The following is a 24,006-nucleotide window of genomic DNA, read 5'->3' on the forward strand; positions in this document are numbered from 1 at the left end:
TGGTGGCGCAGTGGTTGAGAATCTGCCTGCCAATGGAGGGGACACGGGTTCGAGCCCTGGTCTGGGAAGATCCCACATGCCACGGAGCAACTGGGCCCGTGAGCCACAACTACTGAGCCTGCGCGTCTGGAGCCTGTTCTCCACAACAAGAGAAGCCGCGATGGTGAGAGGCCCGTGCACCGCGATGAAGAGTGGCCCCCGCTCGCCGCAACTAGAGAAAGCCCTTGCACAGAAGCAAAGGCCTAACACAGCCAAAAATAAATAAATAAATAAATAATTAAAAAAAAAGAAAAAGTCAAAGTGTCGTATAGTCATATGGGAGAACGTTGCTCAACAGTGAAGAGAAATTAACTATTGATAGATGCAATAACATGATGAATTCCCAAAACTTTAGAAACTAGACACAATGAGTACATACTGTACAATTCCATTAAGATGACTTTCAAGAATAGAAGGCAAAACTAATCTATAGAGATAAAAACCAGTAAGTAGTTGCACTGAGTGGTAGATGGGAAATTGATTGGAAATGGCCCAAGGGAACTCTGGGTGATGGAAATCTTTCATATATTTTTTTAAGTGGTAGCTACACAGGTGTATATGATTGTCACAACTCAAAGGAATCAACTGTTAAGATTGGTGCATTTAATTATATATAATACTCCTTAAAAATTAAGTGGTTAAAAAACTGTAGACACTTTCCCCAGATAGAAGATAGGAGGATCTTCTAGAGAAAAAGTTTGGTCTGATTCACTGACATTTCCTATATACCAGTTCTGTTTTGACGTGCCTCACCCATAGAGAGTCAAAATAGAAGGTTGTACTTGATCAGGATATATTCGCAATGAAGTATTTTACCATTAATTTTGAAAGGCATGGATTCTGGAATCATTTACTATTTTCTTTGAAAGGTACGTAGGGTGGAAAGAAAGTTTAAGTTCACTAACTATGAGGAAATCAATTCATATCTCTGCTTAAACACCTTATTGTGCCTTGAGCAATATTTTTATACGTTCTAAAGAAATACGTGTTTGGGCCTGTTAAAAAAATAAGCAATTTTCTGTCAGGGATCAGTGACCTAGGCCAAGCTATACATCTGCAGAAAATGTCTACAGAGCCTAATAAAAACACCAATTGTATGCTAATTTCAAATTAGCTTTTATACTAGCTTTAGGCTTCAAAGGGGGCTAAGAGAAAAGAAATAGTTATATGTAAGAAAATTACTTTTGATTAGGAAAAAACCGTCATGAGGGATTTTCCATTTTTGTCTCACTTCTGATTGGAGCAAAAGGCTGTGGAGAAGAGGAAAACACAGAGATATTTAAGAAAAAGAAGACACAAAAAGAAAGCTAAATATGAAAATGGCAGAGAGGCCCAGAGGAGGAAAAAAGTAGTTCAGACTGAAAGCTTTTACTTAGATTTGTGAGAAAAATTTAGGATTAGGCTTAAGGATAATTGAAGTTTAACGGGAAGGTATCTGATTATACCGGTATATTTATTTAAATATTTTCTAATTAAGTATTATTTGTATAATGATTTATTAGTTAATAGTGCTGCTTGTTGATTTAACAGAAAGTTTGGTATTTGCAGAAAGAGTATATCACTTAGTATGATAGGCTAAGTGTCCTATCTCATATATGCCTATGGGTAGTTTAGACATTTAATTACTTGTCCTAAATCTACCAGCCTCTGTCCCCCTGAGGAAGCTGGCCTTCCTTATAGGCATAGAACCTGAGAGACAATAATCTGTACCCATCTATCTTATTCCTCTAACCCTACAAAAAAAAATGACTAATTTGATACACCTTATATAAACCATTGGTAAAGACCAATAGCTTTTAGACTTTTGACCAAGACCCTCCATAAGAGATACATTTTACCTCATGATCCAGAATACACATCTAAATCACTGAAACAAAAGTCCATAAAGTAAATCTAATCCTTACCAAATGTGATTCACTTTGATATATTTTATTCTGTCCCACGTTTTCTATTCCATTTTTAATGCTAATTGTTATCCACTGAAATGATTTCACGATCACAGTTTAAAAAGTACATAATACAAATGCTTATTCTACTCCTCTTAGTCTAAATTATCTCTGTGATTGGCAAAATGGCCCTAAATTTCCTTTGGCAGCATGCTAGATTCCAAAGGCTTTAAGAATAACTGAGGCAGGACAAGTGTAAGAGGCCTTGGCTCTTCAAAAGAGACCTCTGGAGAACTTATCTAAAGCAGCTGAGAAACTCGTAAGATATCTTTCCCCTACCCTTCCTTCCTCAAACTCTGATGCTCATACTGTCCCCCTTGAAGTAAAATCAGTCTCCATTCCCTGTGTCCCAGAGCAGGACTCAGCATCTTGCTTTTTCTCGCCTGGCTATTTCAACCTTGGCCTACTCAGAAACTGAAATTTACTGATTTAATACAGCTATATATTTTAATCAAATTGTGATAGCTTTTAGCCACTGAACAAAGGATTTATGGTTGTTTTCATTGTGTTTGCCCTCGAATCCCCATCACCATCTTGAGTATAAGTGGTGAAGATGGCAAATAGAGGAAAGCAAGGTCTTTCCCTCTAAGAACCTACATGTAAGGAAAGGGAGACAAGGTATAGGCTCGGAACCAATCTATGTCTCTACAAGGATGCTAAGAGAAGAAAGGTCCATCCTTCAGCATGTTCACTCATAGCAGCACAAGGATTTATGACAGTGAAAATGTAAAAGGAGGGATAGGCAGACAGCAAATTCGTTGATTGTTGGTGAAACAACAGGGACCAGGATACCCTTTGCGTGTACAAGTTCCAGCCCAGGGAGTCCACTGATAGGAACATTAGGACCACCTAAACCACAGTTGTTTCCCCAGTGTACTGCACAATTCTAGACCCTAACTCTGAGCGCGAGGAGAGATACACGGAGCCCAAGAGAAGCAAAGTGCAATTCCAGTAAAGGTAGAGAAGGAAAGTATGAGCCATGCCCTAGCAATATTTCCCATCATGCCAGCTGCTGCCCCAGGATCACATGGCTTTAAATCACAATACAGAGCCAACAACAAATGTTGATGCTGTAAGACTCTTACTTAAGTATGTACACAAGAGAAGTGGGGAACATTACCCCAAGCCACATAACCTGACACTTGAGCAAACCATGATCATCATTAAAATCATATACTATCCTAATTCATATGCCCATGTCACAGTCCTTTATCCTCACATGAGAAATAATGAGAAGTTCACTGTGCCTGGAGCTGGGTGATACCATCATGCTTGTGATGCTATCCGGTAGCTCTGCAACCAATGTCCTAATAGGTAATGTTACCATAATACTGATAGTATCCTAAATGATGTATCACCAAACAGTATGAATAATACAGTTCCACAGCCAAGCTACTTCATAGGTCATGTGGCCTCAAAACACTGACCTTAGAACTTAACAACCACCTATAATGTTTCTGTGAAAAATATATTCCAGGCTCCAAATAGCATTCTTTCATGCAAACTTTGAGAACACAGTCTGCTTAGGAACTGTCTCTACTGGTCGGTGATACGTTTGTTTTGCACATAAAGCTTATTTCAGACGCTTTTTACAAAGAATTTTCCTGCTCTTGGAAGATGACTTCAAATAATAAATTGTCACCAAAAATGGCCATGAAACTTTAAAAAGAAAAAAAAAGGCAGGAGGTGGAAAAGATGAACAAGCTGAAAACAAGTCCATTTTGGGAAGGTTTTGGACGTCCTGGTTAAGGGAGCTTTTCATGTTAAAGGAAAAAGTCCTCATGTGCTGTGCATTTCTTTTTTCATGGCACTTAATAGAGATTTCTACAATGTGAAAATAAGAAGTCGGATTTATATGGCTTTTGCTTTAATGATGCTAAACTGTCTGGTAATAGCAGTGCATTCTATAGCAAGTTTCAGATATTAAAAGGAAAGCTGTACTACCAAAGCCCTTTCTAAATTTTATATGAGGTACCCAGCTTTGCGGACATTCAAGAGCACAGCAAGGCAAATACGGGAAATTCACAGATGCTTTAATGGCTTCAGGCTTCCCAGTTATATTAAAAAGTTGAAAAGATACTCTGGCAGAGTCATTTCCTCTCCTTTTACATGTCATGAATTCCAAAGTGTTGGTGTCAGACTCTGTAGATGGTACTCATTTGTTAACATTTGTACTCATAAATGAGCTTACTAAATGTTAACTATTACCCACTTAGTTCGTTACAGTCATCTAACAACACCAACCAGGGTTTTCAGTCCCCTCCCCTAAAACTCTACATGCATTGCCTCAGGGAGGCTTACATAAGCCCCCATCTGGGGAGAGGGGAGGAGGAGGAAACAGCAAATTGCAGGATCTGCTGATCTTGGATATAGGTCTCTGCAGGAGCTCCCAAATGTGCCTTTGTTTATGTTCTGGGCTCTGGGTTGTTGTCGGGCACAGACCTAAGAAGGAAGGAATTTGTTGCCTCAATAAAAAAAAAATGTGTAATTAAGATGTGGAAGAAAGGTTAGGTGAAAGAACAAAAAGACTACCTCAGTGTATGTGAAAACAAATACTTACACGTTCATGAATTTAAACATCAGCTTATTCTTTTTAAAAATCTGCTCGTCAGTCTTGGATATAGTCAATAAATCCTGATGCCTCCAAACAAAGCAGAAAAAAAAAAAAAAGTATGGCAATGATGCATATAATTCAAGTAGAAAGATCACTGGCTCTGGATCAGAAATGCCTTGATTCTACTTCCTAGGCATGCAGTGTGTGTAAATTAGTAGATCTCTTCGAGCCTCGGTTTTGTTTTCTTTAAATATGAGTTATAAGGAAATATTAAGCATGATGATTAAATACAAGAAGAAAAAAGGAAAGCAACTAGCACAACACCTCTGAAATGCAGTTTCCTTTGCCTCCTTTCCCTTCTCTTTCCTTTTTAAGGGCTATATATATACATTTTTAATAAGAAATGACATAACTGATTAAAAACAATTATCCAGAAAGCATAATATTTCATTGCGGATATTGGTAGTGCACTCTACATACTATTGGGCATTAGAGAGTTAAATGGGAACACCACTTTTGAATCCGGGAGGGAGGATGGGAGGGGGGAGGGTAATAGTGGGTTTAATAGTGTTACACAGGCTGAGTCCTGGTATATACATACCTTTTATATATAAATAAAATGTATATATAAAAATATTTTTAAAAACTGACCAGGAGTCTCTTTTGAGACTCCCAGCAGTCAGGAGGTGATTCTCTCAGTTCAAGGAAGTCTACATTGCCCTCATCTGCCTACACGGCTGCACGGTAGGAAACCCAGGACACGGAATATTCGCAAGAAAGACACCAGCATTTCTGGGGATTATACGGAAAGCAAATGAGCCACATGTCACATAACCTCCCCAGCAACATTGCATTAAAAGGAAAACTTGTACTAAACCTTGAGCACTTGAGGACGTAAAGGCCAAGAAAGTGATACAACTAGTAACGAAAAGCTCCAACACCTGTTCAAATCCCATCTCCCCCCCCTGCTATGAAATACCTAGAGAATTACACAAAAGTGCGCTTGCACTCTCTCCTTGTGCACCACGTGTGTGCTCCTATTGGACAATACAAGAAAAGAAACAGACGGTATCAGAACACAGACGCGGCAAGTGTCTGCACCCTAAGTTTAGTGGAGATAACTAGATAAGACATATCAGAACTTCACCACAGAACATTTTAAATCTGTTACTTATACTTAGTGCTTGTCAAGTTTGTAACATGCACGTGATTCTCTTTCATTCTTTCAACCATGATTTATTTTCTTTTAGCTAGAAGAGGCTTTGTCTTTATTGCTCACTTTTAGACTTGTGACTGCCTGGCATGTAGATGCTCAAATATTTTCTGAATGAAGGTATGAACTTTTCCAGGTCTAAAGAAGACTGCAATTTTAGATAAGCAATTACAATAGAGTATGTTAATTGACAAGAGAGTGGATTCACTGGGGTACTATCAGATCAAGAGTAGGGGAGCTTAGTCCAGTAGCTGGGGTTATTCCTTATTGTGGGGTCAGTTATTTCCACTTAACCCTTTTGTGGTTTTCTGTACTCATTAATTAAAGATTTCCTTAGGTTTTAGTTTATATGATATATAATCAGTTTCTCTTACCTATTACAGTCACGATTTTGAGATCCAGAGGAACCCAAACCCCTCTTGTTAGTAGTTTCCTTTTTAGAGCACTGTCTTAATCAGACCTATTTCTATATGGCTTTGCTCCAACTTACTGAGGCAAGGCACATTCTGTAGGTTAGCGTGGTAGCCTATTGAGCAGTATCTACATGAAAGATATGGATATTGGTTATATTTGTACAGGAATCTACACTAGGGTGGAAGTGAGCAAGTCTCCATCTTCTGTATATTAATATAGATCAGTAATTTATGAATTTACCTAAATTGACCTTACACTAATTTATATTTTCAATCTTCCCAGCAATGAGTTCTATACCATCGTTCCCTTTTCTCCAAAATAATAAAGATTATTTTTGTTAGAATTCACCACAAGCAATTCAGCAAAATGTCATTAGCCTCCCTCTACAAAAAACCATAAAACCAAAATGTTATCTTTGCTAATGTAGAGACTTCACTTTTACTTTTTCTTAAGTTTAAATTTTATCTACTTCTTTCCCCTTTGGCACAAACTTACAAAGAACAATGATGGTCCAGTCGTCATGATTTCCTTTTACAGAAACCACATCTTTTTCCCCCATTAGGTCATGCATGTTAACCACTAAGTGACTGCCTCATCAAAACTTCCAGTGGGCGGGGAAGGGACTTCAGGGAGAATTACCAGTTTCCTCATAGAAAGGAATTTCATTAACAATCCCTCAAGTTTCCTTTTATTTGTAACGAAAGTGTCACAATCTAGTCCCTAACACCCAAACCTATTTTTATTATTAAAATACATGCCCATTATATGTATGCCAAAACCCACAGAATGTACAACACCAAGAGTGAACCCTAAGTAAACTACGGGCTTTGGGTGATAACATGTCAACGTAGGTTCATCAGTGGTAACAAATGTACCACTCTGGAGGAGGATGTTGATAGTGGCGAAGTTTGGGGTGGGGCGGTTGCATGTAGAGAACATATGGGAACTCTCTGTACTTTCCATTCAATTTTTCCTGTGAACCTAAACCACTTTAAAAAAATTAAGTCTATTGATATTAAAAAATTTGCATAGAAATAAACACCAGACATATTCAAAGTACTTTCTATGTTTTACTAAGATTAATTTATGTAATCCTCATAGCAATCTTATGAGAGAGCTATTAACAATATTATTCCCTTTTTGATGATGGGACATTGCAGCAGAGAAAGATTGTCATCTGACCCTGAATGGAGCAACTGAAAATTGTCTGAGCCGCTGCGTGGCTACAGCCTAGGCATCATCATTACTCAGCTGGGTTACTTCTCAATCACGCCAAATAAATCTCTGGTCACACATTCCTCCCCTCCAACCCAAGTACACTTCTTTAAACTACTAGCTACGGTTGATTTCATAGAAACATTGCGTATTTCACAGCAATGTATTTTTTAAAAATCTCTGCATGTGTCACTCTCGACGATAAGCTTCACAAGGAAAAGGGGAAGTGAAAGAGTTCCTAATGGTTTTCTCAGTAAAGATGAGTGTTAAGGAGGCATAAGAGTTTTTCATTTGCATCAGCATCACCAAGTTGCCTTGCTGATTCTTTGGCTATCTTCCCAATTCTGAAGTATTGCACAAGTTTGTATTTATTTATTTATTTTTATTTTTTTAATAGACTTTTACTTTTTTTTTAAGTATTTTTTTTTTTTTTTTTTTTTTAATTTATGGCTGTGTTGGGTCTTCGCCTCTGTGCGAGGGCTTTCCCCAGCTGCGGCAAGCAGGGACCACTCTTCATCGCGGTGCGCGGGCCTCTCACCATCCCGGCCTCTCCCTGTGGAGCACAGGCTCCAGACGCGCAGGCTCAGCAATTGTGGCTCACGGGCCTAGTCGCTCCGCGGCACGTGGGATCCTCCCAGACCAGGGCTCGAACACGCGTCCCCTGCATTGGCAGGCAGACTCTCAACCACTGCGCCACCAGGGAAGCCCAAAGTTTGTATTTATTGATTTGGCAGCTTATTGCCTTGGTTATCCCATGGTTATTTGGGGGAGGTTTTTATTTTGTTCTTTTATATTTTCTGCTTTACAAATTATCTTGATGAACTGTGTCACTTCTAAAAACAGAAAAGCTTCAACATTTTTTAAAGATTAGTCAAGAGAGGGACCTCTAAATTGTTTAGCTAACCGTAGTGACATAAATGAGAAAAGAATTTTCAAAGGACATAGCTGTTTGTTCCCAAAGTTCAGGTTCTTTATTGAGGGGTTAATTTTATGAAAATAATTTTAACATATCTTTCTGAATATATCATACACACACACCCCCTCCAAAAAAAAACTTACTTTACAGAAAGAGTTGCTTGGTTATAAGAAGAATCTTACAGGATACAAATGAACTTGGAGGAATTAGTAATACATTGAAAACAATAGAGAAATAACACCAAAAGTTAAAGAGGTCATTGAAATCTGTCTTTGACAGAAATGGTATCTAAAAGGAATATTGTAAGTATCCACTGGCAGCTTTTAAAAATATTAATGATTACTGAAATTGAAAAATGTCAACAATTATGGAACGAACATAACCTACTTCCCTAATAAGATTTCTTAAGATGAGCAATTGTTTTGTACCTTTTTTACTAACTTTTACTTTCATATTTAAATATTAAAAATAAAACAATGCAAAGAATGTTTAAATATAAAAGGAGACTGTGGCAAATTCAGAATATGATATAATTGACCATTAAAATAGAAATAGCTTCTCTAACCAGAAAAATGAATAGGGAAATAATAATTCTCTATGGCATGTCTTTACAAAGAAAAAGTAGAATATTTACTTGAAATAATGGTGGTCTTCAATGTTGAAGTTTACAGAAGAGCAAAATATAGAAATAATGTGTTCGTAGGCAGACTCAGGATGCACACAGCAGATGCATTGCGTTTTCCCGGGTTTCATAACTACTTTGAAAGAAGATTTATTTTCTGTGTCATCAATTAAGAATTTTTGGCACTGCCAGGATATTCGACCATTTGGCCCTGGAGGCTCCAGGCATGCCTGGAGACATGTGCCAGTTGGTTGTTGGGTTTTGAAGAGCATTCTGATCTCTGCTGTGTTACCCCACTGGCCTCAGAAGAGTCTGATCCACATGTCACATTCCAGCTGTTTGCTTATTTGTTTTTAATCTCAATCTAGTTTAGTTGGAATAAGGTGAGTCACCTTGCATGCATGCCAGTTGATATTTGTGTCCTGGAAACTGTTTAAAGGGGTTGGACTTGAAATTGAAAAGATAAGAATGTGATTTAATGGGCCTTGTATGAACTGTGTTTTGTTTTTGTTCTTCCTTTCCCTACTTACCTTGTAAACAAATTCCTTGAATTTTAAACTAAGAATCTTAATCTTCAGCACTTACAGAGCCTTTCTTCTGTGAAGCAGAGAGTGACTTGGGAGGTAGGCAGTATCTGAACTCCCAAATGGATCTCTCATCATTATGATTATCCTCGCCGTCGTCATTGTCATCATCACCATCATCCTAGCACTTACTATGTGCCAGGTAGTATCCAAAGTGTTTTCATATATTACCTCATTTCATCATGGAACCACCCCTATGAATTTTATGATGAGGAAACAGACACAAAAGGCTTAAATGACTTTCCCAAGAATGTTCAGCTAAGAAGGGGCATAGACAAGGTGCAGATGCAGACACAGCCACAGACACAAACAAGCTGTGTGACAATAAAGACCCTCTATACTGCCCCGAAACATGAATTACAGATATGAAAATTATTCACTGAATCAACAAAGTGGAAATAAAACTATTTTCCTTGCAGGTTTGGTAACACTAATAACCAAGAGTTATGGAGCAGTTTTGGTTGAAATAATTTAATTAGTTCTTAACCACAGGTCCCCACCCCCAGTATAACTATGATTTCCTAACACCTAGAGAACCAAATAAAGATAGGAGCAAAAAAATTTATATATTTTAGTCATTCTGCCTATGGCCTCAATTTCATATTCCAAGAATCCATGACTAATGATAAGTTGTACAACATTCACAGTTGTTAGAGCAGCTCAAGATGGCTGGACAGAGGTTTGACTATTTCATGATTAAAAACAACAACAAAACAAAACAAATCAGTTCTCACTCAAAATAATTAAGCTTTCTTAAGGGACCACTGTACATTTTTAAATTGTTTCTAATTAGAGAGATGTTACTGAATATATTTTTTAAATGTTTGTCATAACCAAAATACCTCTAAGGTCATTGTATTGAATTCCAGTTTTTTTTCTTATGGTCATAGAAGAACTTTATTAACACATATCAAGATAAATAAAGATATCAAGCCTGATCTTTGATACTTAAGAAAACACTTCTAGAAAATCTTTTCCATTTAGTCTAGATTCAGCTAGTACTCAGAACATACTATGATATAGAACTGATCTGAGGGTAAGAAAAAGGATCCTTCTTTCACACCTTGAGCTCACCACCGAAGAGCCCAGGAAAGAATCCTCAGAGTAGAGGAAACCCAAGGACTGAAAAGCAACATGGTGCTTGAGGGTCACAAAAATATCTCCTCGAGAGAGAATTAGGGGACTTCCCTGGTGGTGCAGTGGTTAAGAATCCGCCTGCCAACACAGGGGACATGGGTTTGAGCCCTGGTCCAGGAAGATCCCACATGCCACAGAGCAACTAAGCCCGTGCACCACAACTACTGAGCTTGTGCTCTAGAGCCCGCGAGCCACAACTACTGAACCTGCGCGCCTAGAGTCTGTGCTCCGCAACAAAGAGCAGCCTCCGCTCACCACAACTAGAGAAAGCCCATGTGCAGCAACGAAGACCCAATGCAGCCAAAAATAAATTTAATTAATTAATTAATTAATTCAAAAAAAAAGAGAGAATTAGGAAAAATCAGAGAAAGAGAGAAGAGAATGGTCAAGGAGAGAAAAAAGGGGGAACTAAGGTTGAGGTAGGAAAGACAATTGGGAAGAGAATGAGGAGCAGGAGGGAAAATGGGGTGAAGAAAGATGGAGAAGGTCAGAGGGGCAGAAAAGGAAGAGGGTGAGAGAGGAAGCATAGTTTTAGTTTTTTATTCCATCAATTAGCTTTAAAATCCTGAACTGGACATTTTAAAAATAAAAACTCCAAGAGGTAGGGAATGTACTTGTAAACAATTTAAAAATAATAACATCTTTCTGCCATGATAGTAGAGGCAATAGGTCCCAATTACCCTAAGTGATTTCAAGTGTCCTTTTCTACAGTGAGTAAAAATATCTATCTTCTCCATGAAAAAAATTTCCATTCCTAATGGAACTGAATGGGGCTAAAGGTATTTATTGTGTACTTTACGTTCTCTGAGTCATCACCACCCCAAACTGCAGACATCAGCAACCTCTAACAGAGGCGCAGGATTATTAGACTGTGGCTTGTCATCGACAACCGCTACCACAAAATATGAGTGAAAGCTAGTACATTGTTAGTAGCCACTTGTGAACATAAAGAGTATATCAAAGAAAAGGCAACCAAAAATGTTTATCATGTAATTTAGGTGATAACACATTTGAAATAGTGATAAGATTTAGGTGTTCTAGACACACTAAATAAAGCAACTGTGGTGACTTGGTGTATGTGATACATGCATATATGTGTACATGTACTACACCACTTAAAAAGAAAGATCAAAAGAGTTAAAAATATCCTGATTGATGACAGCTGAGGAGCTGATTGTTGCCTTCCACTACTGAAATAGTATAAATGCCAAGAGGAAAGGAATTGCTCAGCTTTGGGAGAGGATAATTAGGTTTAATGGAATCAGTAGAGACGACAAACATTAAGCTTATCGTGGAAAACTTCCTCCCAACGAAAACTATTAGATAATGGACACCTCCCAAGAGAAATGCTAGAAACCCTACCACTGAGGACATTTAGACTCAGCTGGACACTAGAAGACATTCTACTGTCTGAGACTTTATGCCCTTTTGTGTCCAAACTGAAATACGTGCAAATCCCTTCTACAGGGACTATGTACACAGAGACTACATATATAAGTATGTGTATGTGTACAGATATACATGCATACATCATACATATGTAAATATGCATGCACACATATGGTCTCTATAGTCTGTGTGTGTATGTTATATATATGAATATGTTATATATAGTCCATGTTTATATGTTATATATACATACATATAGTCTCTCTATATATGTATGTTTGTATACATCACACACACACTGACTATAGAGAGACTATGTATTATGTATGTATATATAATATATATTATACATGTACAACACACATGGACCACATATATACAAAACATATATTTATGAGAGAGAGAGAACTTTGAGATTTAAGGTTCTTTTGTATGTGTATTTTTAAACTTGAAGGTCAAAAATGAAAACACTAAAAGTTGTGACTGATGGATACTAAAGAGATATGCTAAGATGACAGGCCTCTCCATTTTCCTTATTACACTAATTATACCCTCTAGAGTCAGAAGCAACCAGGGTTGCATTTCTTTTCAGTTAGTATCTGCTGCCTCTGAGAATAAGCCTAAAGATTAATCTAAAATTCCAATAGAAGCAACGGAAAAAAAGTACAAATGACAAATTAAAAATGCTCAAACTCTCAGTGAGAACTTAAGGTCCAATGACCTAACTAACTTTTCCCTGCGAAAGGAACAATCGCTTTCAGAAAACCTATGCCCCACGGAATGACGCATCCACTTCCTCCTAAACATAGATCACATTATCAGTGTTGCCAAATATATCAACAACCGCCTGGCTGCTGAACACCATGTTTATCTAATGGACCATAGCAGACAGCGGGAACAAGCACAGTTGGAGACAGTGATCTCTAAAAGTATTTTCCAAACCAGTACAGTTCTTTTTATTTTTTATTTTTTCTTCTTCATTTTTCAATTAAGAGAGAGTTATTAAACAAGACAGATACAAGAGCACTCTTTAGATATCTCCACTGAAACCATTTCTTTTGGCCAGAATGTAAAATAATTCTGGAGTCACATTTTTACATCTTCACACAAGAACTTGGACAGGGAGAAAAGAGGGCCATGGAGTGAAATATATACTGGACACCCAACCAAAATCCATTACAAACTGCATAGAGAAAATTCCTAAGGACCCCAGAGAAAAATTCTCAGCTTTTCCCCCCTACATAATGAAACAATTCAAAGCTGAGGATCAGAATGGGGCCTAGAGGGGTTTTATATAACTACTTGTGAGAAAAATAATACACTTATACAAATTGTTTCACATTGTTTAATTTCAAAAGTGGCACAAGTTTGTTGTAAAATATTCAGAAAACACAGGCGAGTCAAAATAGAAAATCACATATTATCCCATATTGTGGAGGTAAATAAACACTATTAAAAATGTTGATTCACAGTTTTTCAGTCTCTGCCTTGAAAACAGATATTTTAAAAACAAAAGTATAATTACCTTGTACATATTCCACACTGTTTTTTCCATCACACACTGTATTATCCTCATGTTTTTCTACAACACCCTTTTAATCACTATTTCATACTCTATTACAGCTTTGTCCATAATTCATTCATCTCATCCTTCATTGTTGTTACCGAAGGTTTGCTGTTAGCAGTCTGATATGAACCCTTACATTGTCCATTTATGTACATCCATAAATATTTCCCTAGAATGATCCACTTGAAATTAGTCAAAAAATAAGGAAAACTCCAAGACTTTGTGATGTAAGCAGTTAAAATATGCTTCAGAAAGTTCATCATATTTTTTTTTCTACCAGCAAGATTGTTTATTGTGGTTTTTGACAGAGTACCTCTCTGAGAATTTGTTTGTTTGGTTTTTTTGCTTCCTCAAACCTGTCAATTTTCTTTCATGGTTGCTTTCATAGGTTCACGTTTAGAAAAGCTTTGCTCATCCAAGATTATTTAAACACTATATAAATAAATAAATGATAAAAATAAGTTGGAAATTGAACGGTGAACCTTTGCTTTTTTCTAGTCACAGTATACCTGTTTTATACATCTATATTAATATTACACTTAGAATTTATATTGATGAATATTATGAGATAAAATAAACCGTTACCCAGTTTCCTCAACACATTTATTAAATAAGCCATCATGCCCTCCCTGAGTTGATGTGCTACCTCATAAAATTATTATATAAACACAATTTTTATTTAATTAAATCTATAAATTATAGATTAGGAGTAGCAATTGTCTCACCTGTGTAGGAAGGAGTTAAAAGTGAGCAGATTCTCATCTTCTATGTTTATGTTTTCTCAACTGAAAAAAAAAAATCAAATGTTAGTCTCCCCTCAAAACCTTAATCCTATCCATGAATGAGTATAGAAATTAGTAGATTAAATCCAGAGGAGATTATGCAGCAGCCTGACTAGAGTGGAGACCCAAGTGCAGAGGAAAATAAACCCTTACCTCGAAGACCAACAAAGTTTCAGTTTTTCTCCCTTTCTGCCTGTCCTTTTGTGACATTTCATTTAAAGCTGTGGTTCTCAAAGTGAGGTCCCCAGACCAGCAGCATCACCTGGGAACTTGTTAGAAAATGAACCAACCACCTAAGATCTGCTGAATCAGAAATTCTGGGTAGGAGGCCAAGCAACTTACACTTTATCAAGCCCTAGTGGTGATACTGAGGCACACACAAGTTTGAGAACCACTGATTTAAAAGAACTTCATCAAGGAAGAATCTGAATAAGACCCACGTGAAATATCGTGATATCTTTATCAGATCCCAGCCTTTACTGGGATCTGTAATATAGGTCTTTCTCCATTTGCCCTTTCCCCATTTATTATATATTTAGTCATTTATTAAACATGTTCTATGGGCCCAAATTGGGGCTGGGCCCTGAGTATGGACATTGAACAAGCCAAATCCTTTACCTACAGAAAGTTCACAATTTACATATTTTCTTTTTCTACCTAAAAAAAGAGCAAACAAAAACACCTACAAAAGGAAAGAAAACTCATCTATTAGTTTTCTCATTTGTCATTTTTTTAAATCTACATGACTAGTTAAAATAAATGCTTCTTTGAATATAAGCTTTCTTTGTGAAAAAATCAATTCTGTGATAACTTGCAAGATGAAACCCTACAAAAATAATATTAAAAGTATTTTCATTGAATTAGAAATTAGATGGAACCAGACATGGAATCATACTAAAAAAATCAGGAAGAAGCCCAAGTAAGCAGTAGCTGTTTGAAAGAGTAGATAACTGAAAAAGCAGAGGCTAACAAATTCCTTTGAAAAGGCAGTAATTACAGTGAAGGCTACCCAGGGTACAACTGAAAGGTTTATCTCTGGGAAGGGAGAAGGGTGTAATACAAGAGACAACAGCAACGATTTAGGGGATTTGGGAGTGTATACAAGTAATAGATGAAAAATGCATGGTGATCTTGAGTATTTCAAACTCAAGAAAAAGAATGCAATAACCACAGTTATTTTCGTTTGTTTTTTTTATTTATTAATTTTATTGGAGTATAGTTGCTTTACAGTGTTGTGTTAGTTTCTGCTGTACAGCAAAGTGAATCAGTTATGCATATACACATATGCACTCTTTTTTAGATTCCCTTCCCATTTAGGTCACCACAGAGCACTGAGTGGAGTTCCCTGTGCTATACAGTAGGTTCTCATTAGTTATCTATTTTATATACAGTAGTGTATACATGTCAGTCCCAATCTCCCAATTCATCCTACCCCCTCTTCCCCACTTGGTAACCATAAGTTTGTTTCTACATCTGTGACTCTGTTTCTGCTTTGCAAATAAGTTCATCTGTACCATTTTTCTAGATTCTACATATAAGTGATATTGTACGATATTTGTTTTTCTCTTTCTGACTTACTTCACTCTGTATAACAATCTGTAGGTCCATCCATGTCACTGCAAATGGCATTATTTCATTCCTTTTTATGGCTGAGTAATATTCCATTGTATATATGTACCACATCTTCTTTATCCATTCCTCTGTCAATGGACATTCAGGTTGCTTCCATGTCCTGGCTATTGTAAATAATGCTGCAATGAATGTCAATAACCATAGTTATTTTTGAAAAGGAGGACTAACTAACTGAATCATTGGTTTGGATTAATTATGTTAAATTGTTAGTCTCTCTCCTCGGTCTGTGGCTCTTTCCACAGTGAGTGAAGCGAGCAGCTTTCCTTGATACCAAATCTCCACCTTCAGGCTCAGCTCAGGACACACATCTCCGCCAGGATACACATTTCCTGTCAAATCCCTTTCTCACCCTGTCTACACGTGCCTCACTTGGCCTTTTCTTCAAACAATTCATTCAGTAATTACAAAAAACTCACTGCTATTTTAATCTTCCAGTACAGATTTATGAGTGATGTAGTAAGGTAACTCAACTCAGTTCACCCTAAAGGACATCATGGCAGAATGATACAAAAAGTGGATGTTCTCCAGAATGTTCAGGGAGACACTTCCAGCAAGGTATTTTCCACTCTCCGGGGGAAAAAAAAAAGCTCTTCACAACTCAAATCTGATCACACTCCCTTATCAGTCAATTTTCTTTCCCATCTTCATCTAGATACACCTACTCATTCTTCAGATCGAAATTCAAGTGTCAGTTCTGCTAAGAAGTCAATTATAATTGCTTGGACAGTTCAAATTCTCCTACTAAAGACTGTCATTGCTCCAGTACCCCTCTTCACATCATGTGTTACAATTATAACTTTATGTATGCTTATGTGATTAGCATCCAATTATTCTACTTGATGCCTCTCTCCTTGTCTATTTTTGTTCACTTTTGAATCATCAGAATCTAAGGCATTGTTTACCACATGGCAGGTGCTAACAAAATATTTAAATATTTGTTGAATGAATAAATGACTGTTCGTGTTCTTGAACAAGCAAAGCAACCCCCTTCCTCTTAAGCTTTTACTTAATGCTCTCTCTGTCTAAAAAATCTCTTGAAATCCATGTCTTGTTCTTGTAATTCCATTAGCAGCCTTTGTCAAATTATCAATGGGGATCTTTCATCCTAGTATTTTAATACAAAAAGCCACTTCTTCCCCAAAGCTCTTACATGTACTTATTTACTTGTTGTTCCCCTCACCCTCAAGTAGAATAAACCTCCACGAAAACAAGAATGTTGACTGGTTCACTACTATAGCTCCTGGCACAGCGTTTGAATAAGTGAAAAAAAAAAATTTATCCTATGTTAGAATCACTGAAGCACACTAGCACAGAACTGAGGCACACTAGACTTTACTAAACTGTCAGTAGTCAAAAGATAAATACACTATCCCTTTTAGGTCATTCAGAGTTGGAGGAACAAGAATGGGAGTAGTAGGGAGCAGATTAGGGAGATGATGATATGTAAAATATGCGGATGTCTCACATCTTTAGCCATTGTAAGCAATGCAGGTTACATCCCAACATTTGGGGAACAGAATAGCATGGTGGGTAGGGCAGGGAAAACTTTGTCATACATGAGCTAATAACTTACTGCTAATATATATCATTTTCTGTTAATTAAATATATAAATATAACTCTGTGACAAGAGCCTTTACAAGATACAAGTTATGGTAGAAAAAGACCATTGCCTGGTCCCACATAATGGGTAAGTCCAGATACTCCCCTTACCAAAATGAGTTCATTGTAATAGTTAGAATCTCACATCTTCATGATAACAATTGCCAGTGTGGGTGAAATGGATATTGTGTGCACTGTGATGTTTATTTTATTTGTAATTGCCTTCTGTTATAGAATGAATTCTGTCAACCCCCCCTCCCAAAGAAATCAAGTTGAAGCCCTCACTGTCTCAGGAGGAGACTAGGACACAGACACATACAGAAGAAAGACCATGTGAACCTACAGAAAGAAGATAGCCATCTACAAGCCAAGGAGAGAGACCTCAGAAGAAATCAACCAACTCTGTTGATACTTTGATCTTCAGCTTCTAGCCTCCAGAACTGTGAGAAAATAAATTTCTGTTGCTTAAGCTACACAGTCTGTGGTATTTTGTTATGGAAGCCATAGAAAACTAATATACCCTTCATTTATTAAAAGTTTTAATTTAAACTTATTAACTTAGCAAAGTATACTATATCTCAAAAGTCTATTTGTTGACTCACTGAATGAGAGTTGAAGTTAGCACAGATATTAGCAAATACTAACAACAAAGTGAAATAGACAAAGTGTTTAAAGGATATTCACTGGCGATATATTTACCTGGGACGAAAACACAATGATCAAGACACTGGTTCTCCCACAAAAGACCCAGAATTGTCAAAGCAATCCTGAGGGAAAAGAACAAAGCTGGAGGTATAACCCTTCCAGACTTCAGACAATACAACAAAGCTACAGTAATCAAACAGTGTGACACTGGCACAAAAAACAAACGTACAGATTAATGGAACAGAGTAAAGAGCCCAGAAATAAACCCACACACCTATAGTCAATTAATCTATGACAAAGGAGGCAAGGATATACGTTGCAGAAAAGATAGTCTCTTTAACAAGTGGTGTTGGGAAAACTAAACAGCTACATGTAAATCAATTAAGTTAGACCACTCCATCAGACCATATTCAAAAATAAACTCAAAATGGTTTAAAGACCTATATATAAAACATGACACCATAAAATTCCTAGAAGAGAACATAAGCAAAGCATTCTTGAACATAAATTGTAGCAATATTTTCTTAAAGCAACAGAAATAAAAGCAAAAATAAACAAATGGGACCTAATCAAACTTAAAAGCTTTTGCACAACAAAGGAAACCATCAACAAAACAAAAAGACCACCTATGGAATAGAAAAAAGTAGTTGCAAAAGATGTGAGTGACAAGGGGTTAATATCCAAAATATACAAACAGCTTATACAACTCAATATCAAAAAACAACAACTACAACAACAACAGCAAACAACCCAACCAAAAACTGGCCAGAAGACCTAAATAGACATTTCTCCAAAGAAGACAAAAAGATGGCCAAAAGGCACATGAAAAGATGCTCAACATGGCTAATGATTAGAGAAATGTAAATCAAAACCACAGTGAGGTATCACCTCACACCAGTCAGAATAGCTATCATCATTCGCTTTGTTATACAGCAGCAACTAACACACCAATGTAAAGTAATTATACCTCAATAAAGATGTTAAAAAAAAATGTCTGCAAATAATAAATGCTGGAGAGGGTGTGGAGAAAAGGGAAACCTCTACACTGTTGGTGGGAATGTAAATTGGTGCAGCCACTATGGAGAACAGTATGGAGGTTCCTTAAAATCTAAAATATTATAGCAGTAATTAACACAATATTGTAATTCAACTATACTTCAATAAAAAATAAATTTTAAAAAACTACTAAAAATAGAGTTACTATATGATCCAGCAATCCCACTCCTGGGCATATATCCAGAAAAGATAAAAACTCTAATTTGAAAAGATAAATGCACCCTAGTGTTCATAGCAGCACTATTTACAATAGCCAAGACATGAAAAACAACACAAGTGCCCATCAACAGACAATTGGTTTAAGAAGATGTGATATATATAATGGAATATTACTCAGCCATAAAAAATAATGAAACATTGCCATTTGCAGCAACATGGATGGACCTAGAGAATGTCATACTAAGTGAAGTAAGTCAGAGAAAGACAAATATATGATACCACCTTATATGTGGAATCTAAAAAATAATACAAATAAATCTATATAAGAAACAGACACAGAAATAGAAAGCAAACTTGTGGTTACCAAAGGGGAAAGGGAGGCTGGAGGGATAAATTAGGAGGATAGGATTAACAGATACAAACTACTATACATAAAATAGATAAGCAACAAAGATTTACTGTATAGTACAGGGAGCTATATTCAGTATCTTGTAATAACCTATAAGGAAAAATAACTGAAGAAAAAAAGACAGCAGTTCTCCAAGAAAACTCTATATATCTATATTCCACTTGACATAAACTGATGCCAGAGGGTATATCATTTGTACAAACTAATAAAGAAGAGAAGATATAACTGAACCTAGAAGGAAAAAAAAAAGTATATTTCAAAAGAAGTGACAAGTAGAGATTTTGGAAGGAAGAAAAAAGATTTTAAAAAATAAAATTGTTGGGGAGAGCAGGAGATCATGAAAATGACACTGAAAGAACAAAGATAACCTATAGAAGTTACAGAAAAATGAGTCTAAAATGTGAAGTGGAGGCATAAGAGCAAAGAAAAAAAGAAAGTTATTTTCACCATAGACCCAAGGCAAGAGCATTATAGCTTTTCAAGAGCCTACAGAAATATATGAAGCTTTAATATAAAATGCATTGGATCTAAAAATGAAAACCACAAAATCAAATCTTAAAATATATAAAAGCTGACGAATTTTAATATTATGTTTCGAATCAACTGTGTCCTATGCATATATAATAGTTTATATATCAATTATGTATTCTTTGGGAAAGAGAAACATTTTAACATGTTTGGTATGACGTAGGTACATCTAAAATAAGAGCACCAAGGACTTTTGAAAGTTTTAAAATTGCTACAGGGAAAGGTAACAAGGCAATGTAGAAGGATAAAGAGGATATGGTAGAGACAGAATAACTTTATCTGAGTTGTAGAATCATGAGTTCTCTGGAAAATTCTACTGTACCACCAGACAGTTGTTCTTAGAAGAAAATATGAGGAGATGTAATAATTAGTGCTAAAGATTCAGACATAATGTATCTTGCTTTTTGGCATTATGGTTGCAAAAATACAACCCAAAAGTGTATTCTTGCATCAGCAATCTATTTGGTAAAAAGCACAGGGGGTTATGTCTAGATGATGACAGACAAACAATAATTTAACAAACTCAGTGAAAGAAATCTGCTATCAAAGGAAAAAACATCATTCAGCAGTTGCTTGGCATTATGAAGAGAGAACTATTTTGCTTTTTCAAGACTGAATCACCACTTCCTGTAGAACTGACCTAATAAAACATATTGGATTGCTCACACCAACATGAATACATTGTTCAATAAAACATGGCCAGATTTGACCATTAAAAAATAGTGTTTCCAGGGAATGAAGGCAAGCAGTTTTGTTAGTATCTTCAGAGAAACTTATACACTACTTCAAATATAATATTCATTGATTAACACTTCATTAGTGATTTCACCCTTGAAAGAAGAATTATGACAACTTAATTTAATGCCAAAATATAGAATTTTATTTTTAATAGGAGAGTATGGGAATTTTAGGGAGGATATAACAAATAATAAAAATCAGAATGTTTATCATACTGATAGGTCATAATAAATTTTTACAACATTCTGCCAGCCTGTGAACCCTGAAAATAAACTTGATTAGAATATAAAAAAGCCTGAGTTTCAGCTCTCAGAAGAGAGAAATTGATTATTTAAACCATGAAAACTAAAACCATATTTAAAATTTCCCATTAGTAAAAATTCTAGGGCTTCCCTGGTGGCGCAGTGGTTGACAGTCTGCCTGCCAATGCAGGGGACACGGGTTCGAGCCCTGGTCTGGGAGGATCCCACATGCCGCGGAGCAGCTGGGCCCGTGAGCCACAGCTGCTGAGCCTGCGCGTCTGGAGCCTGTGGTCCGCAACGGGAGAGGCCGCGGTGGTGAGAGGCCCGCGCACCGCGATGAAGAGTGGCCCCCGCTTGCCACAGCTAGAGAAAGCCCTCGCACAGAAACGAAGACCCAACACAGCCAAAAAATAAATAAATAAACTTATAAAAAAAAAAAAAAATTCTAACACCTCTAAGTACATACTTTCTAATGTGTATTTAGATATATTTCTTACATAGGAGGACTAAGTAAATATGGAATCCTAAGTACTTCACACAGTAGGTACAGATTATGAGTTTTGCAGTTATGGAGTTTAATTACTAGGTAAATAACTTGTCTCCTTTCTTGAAACTGAAACTACTATCACTTGGTATAAATCTATTATTATACATTTAGTTGATATACTTCTAGTGCAAGTATTATTGCAATCCATCAATATAAAAGAGATTAACCAGGATGCTCTGATTCATAGATAAGTAATTCTGGGATAAGAGAATATGGAAAGTGAACCATCACTGCTAACGTGGGTAATACTGCCAAGACGTGACAATGGCCCATCAGACTTAAAATAATTTTGAACTAGAATTTTTAAGCAGTAGATTTTTAAAAGAATGAAGATAATCAATATACACGTCAAGGCTTAAACTCAATCCTTTTTTAGCAAGTATACATGCTGAGATTCATCTTTTAATATATCTATTCCTGGTATTACGGTAAGCATACTGGGTTAGACATTCAAATGCAAAGTTGCACTGTAGTCCAGTCTCTACATTTATTAGCCCTAGAACTCTGGCTAGTCCTTAACAATTTAGAACCAAAGTTTCTTCAATCTGTGAAATGGGTATAATTTTACTTACCCTGCTCGTCTCACAAGAAGATAGGAGATGCATAATACAGCTGTAAGTGTTATAAGTAGAAATTCTGAGCCAAATATTAACCAGATGATCTTAATGAGATATGTCACAGTGGGCAAATAATCTCATCTCTCTGGACCTCAGTTATGAGATAGGAAAAACAATAATAGTAGTATCAGAGATGTGCATGGCACTAACTACATGCCAGGCATTGTTTTGTGTGCATCAAATAAATTAATCCTTTAAATCCCCAAAATGCATATAAAAGCTATATCCCCATTGCCTAGTAGATTTCCAGATACATATTAAACATTCTGTTGAATGAATGTTGGGTAAATAAAATGGAAAAATTATTTGAAATGTAAGATTTTTTTGCATTATTTCTGTGTAAGTGAAAACAGGAACATTTTCTTAATTTACAAGAAAGATAAAAAGTCAGAAAAAGAGTAAAATCGCTGTATACGTAAAATGAATGTGAAAGGATATGTTTCTAATTTTCTTTAAAAAATGAATTAAGAACAAAAGTATGTGAAAAAGAAATAAAAAAAAGCTACTGATAATTATGTGGAACAGTCCACACTGTTAGAATTTATTCAACTTAACCTGAAAAATAAAACAAAGCTTTATATCTGCTTATAGGAGCCTTCGAGTTAAAGACTCCATTCTAACTTTTATTTAGTGATGTCTGGTTGCTAATTAGTTAAAGACACTCTGGGAGTCATTCACAGCTGTGGCTCTGTACATTCAGAAGGGCAAATTATATACTAATAACCTAGGGGGAACCATGACCCATTTTCAGGATTTAACATCAAGAGTGGCAAGAAGGAATAATTATACTGAAATAAACACACACACATAAACGCACCGAGATAATTTTAAAACATTTAATGGTAGTGAAGAGTAAATTATTTAACTCTAACCAGGGATAAGAGCCTTTTGGTAGCTATCACTTGCTGCAGTAAATCTGAAGTTTGCATTTCCTGGCTGCTGGCTCTGTTTATTTAAAGTCATTCTGAATGCTCTGTTAGAAAGGATTTCAGTGGTACTGCCAAATTTTCACTAGATTAAAAATGTGCACTGCTGATAATATTTTTATAAACACTGCACACAGAACAAGAGCCATGTTCTTTAGAGATCAATTTGCTGCTCTTCTACAGCCAGTCTTTCTGCTAGGTCCTCTCACTTGGCAGAATCTGTTTGATGGGATTATTTCTGATGAAATGTACTAGAAAACCTACATCAAAGTCCCCTTCTGAGTTAATTGCTAAAGGAGAGGTCTCTCAGTAACTGGTGAAGCCACAGGACAATTCATCAATGGGAATTTTGGAATGTCTAAATATTTGTTAGAAAAGTGTCCATGAAGGCAAGTCTTTCTACTCCAGAAAAGGTTACAAATGATGTGATGTCAAATATAACTTGTAGAGAAGTACTCAGGTTAAAAACATCTTCCCTCAACCCTAATGCTCAGGTTGAAGTTGCCTTCACTATTATTAAAGTAGTCGT

At 36.3% G+C, this 24,006-nt stretch overlaps 2 long non-coding RNA genes across 13 annotated transcripts in view; one reads left to right on the forward strand and one right to left on the reverse strand.

The window, feature by feature from the left end:
- LOC309666940 overlaps positions 1-24,006 on the reverse strand; it is a 302,552-nt gene that overhangs the window by 44,461 nt on the left and 234,085 nt on the right. For 11 of the 12 annotated variants that reach the window (XR_014267380.1, XR_014267381.1, XR_014267382.1 and 8 more), the window contains one exon: positions 1-14,381. This exon is cut by the window's left edge. This is a non-coding gene — a long non-coding RNA (uncharacterized lncRNA). The remainder of the gene's footprint in view (positions 14,382-24,006) is intronic. The other variant, XR_014267385.1, reaches the window with a different exon arrangement.
- On the forward strand, positions 14,374-22,212 carry LOC309666967. The gene is made up of 2 exons (XR_014267431.1): positions 14,374-21,541; positions 21,847-22,212. It is a non-coding gene; the product is annotated as an uncharacterized lncRNA (long non-coding RNA).

This window comes from Balaenoptera physalus (genome assembly GCF_965194825.1).
Source record: "Balaenoptera physalus genome assembly, chromosome: 9".
NCBI lineage: Eukaryota > Metazoa > Chordata > Mammalia > Artiodactyla > Balaenopteridae > Balaenoptera > Balaenoptera physalus.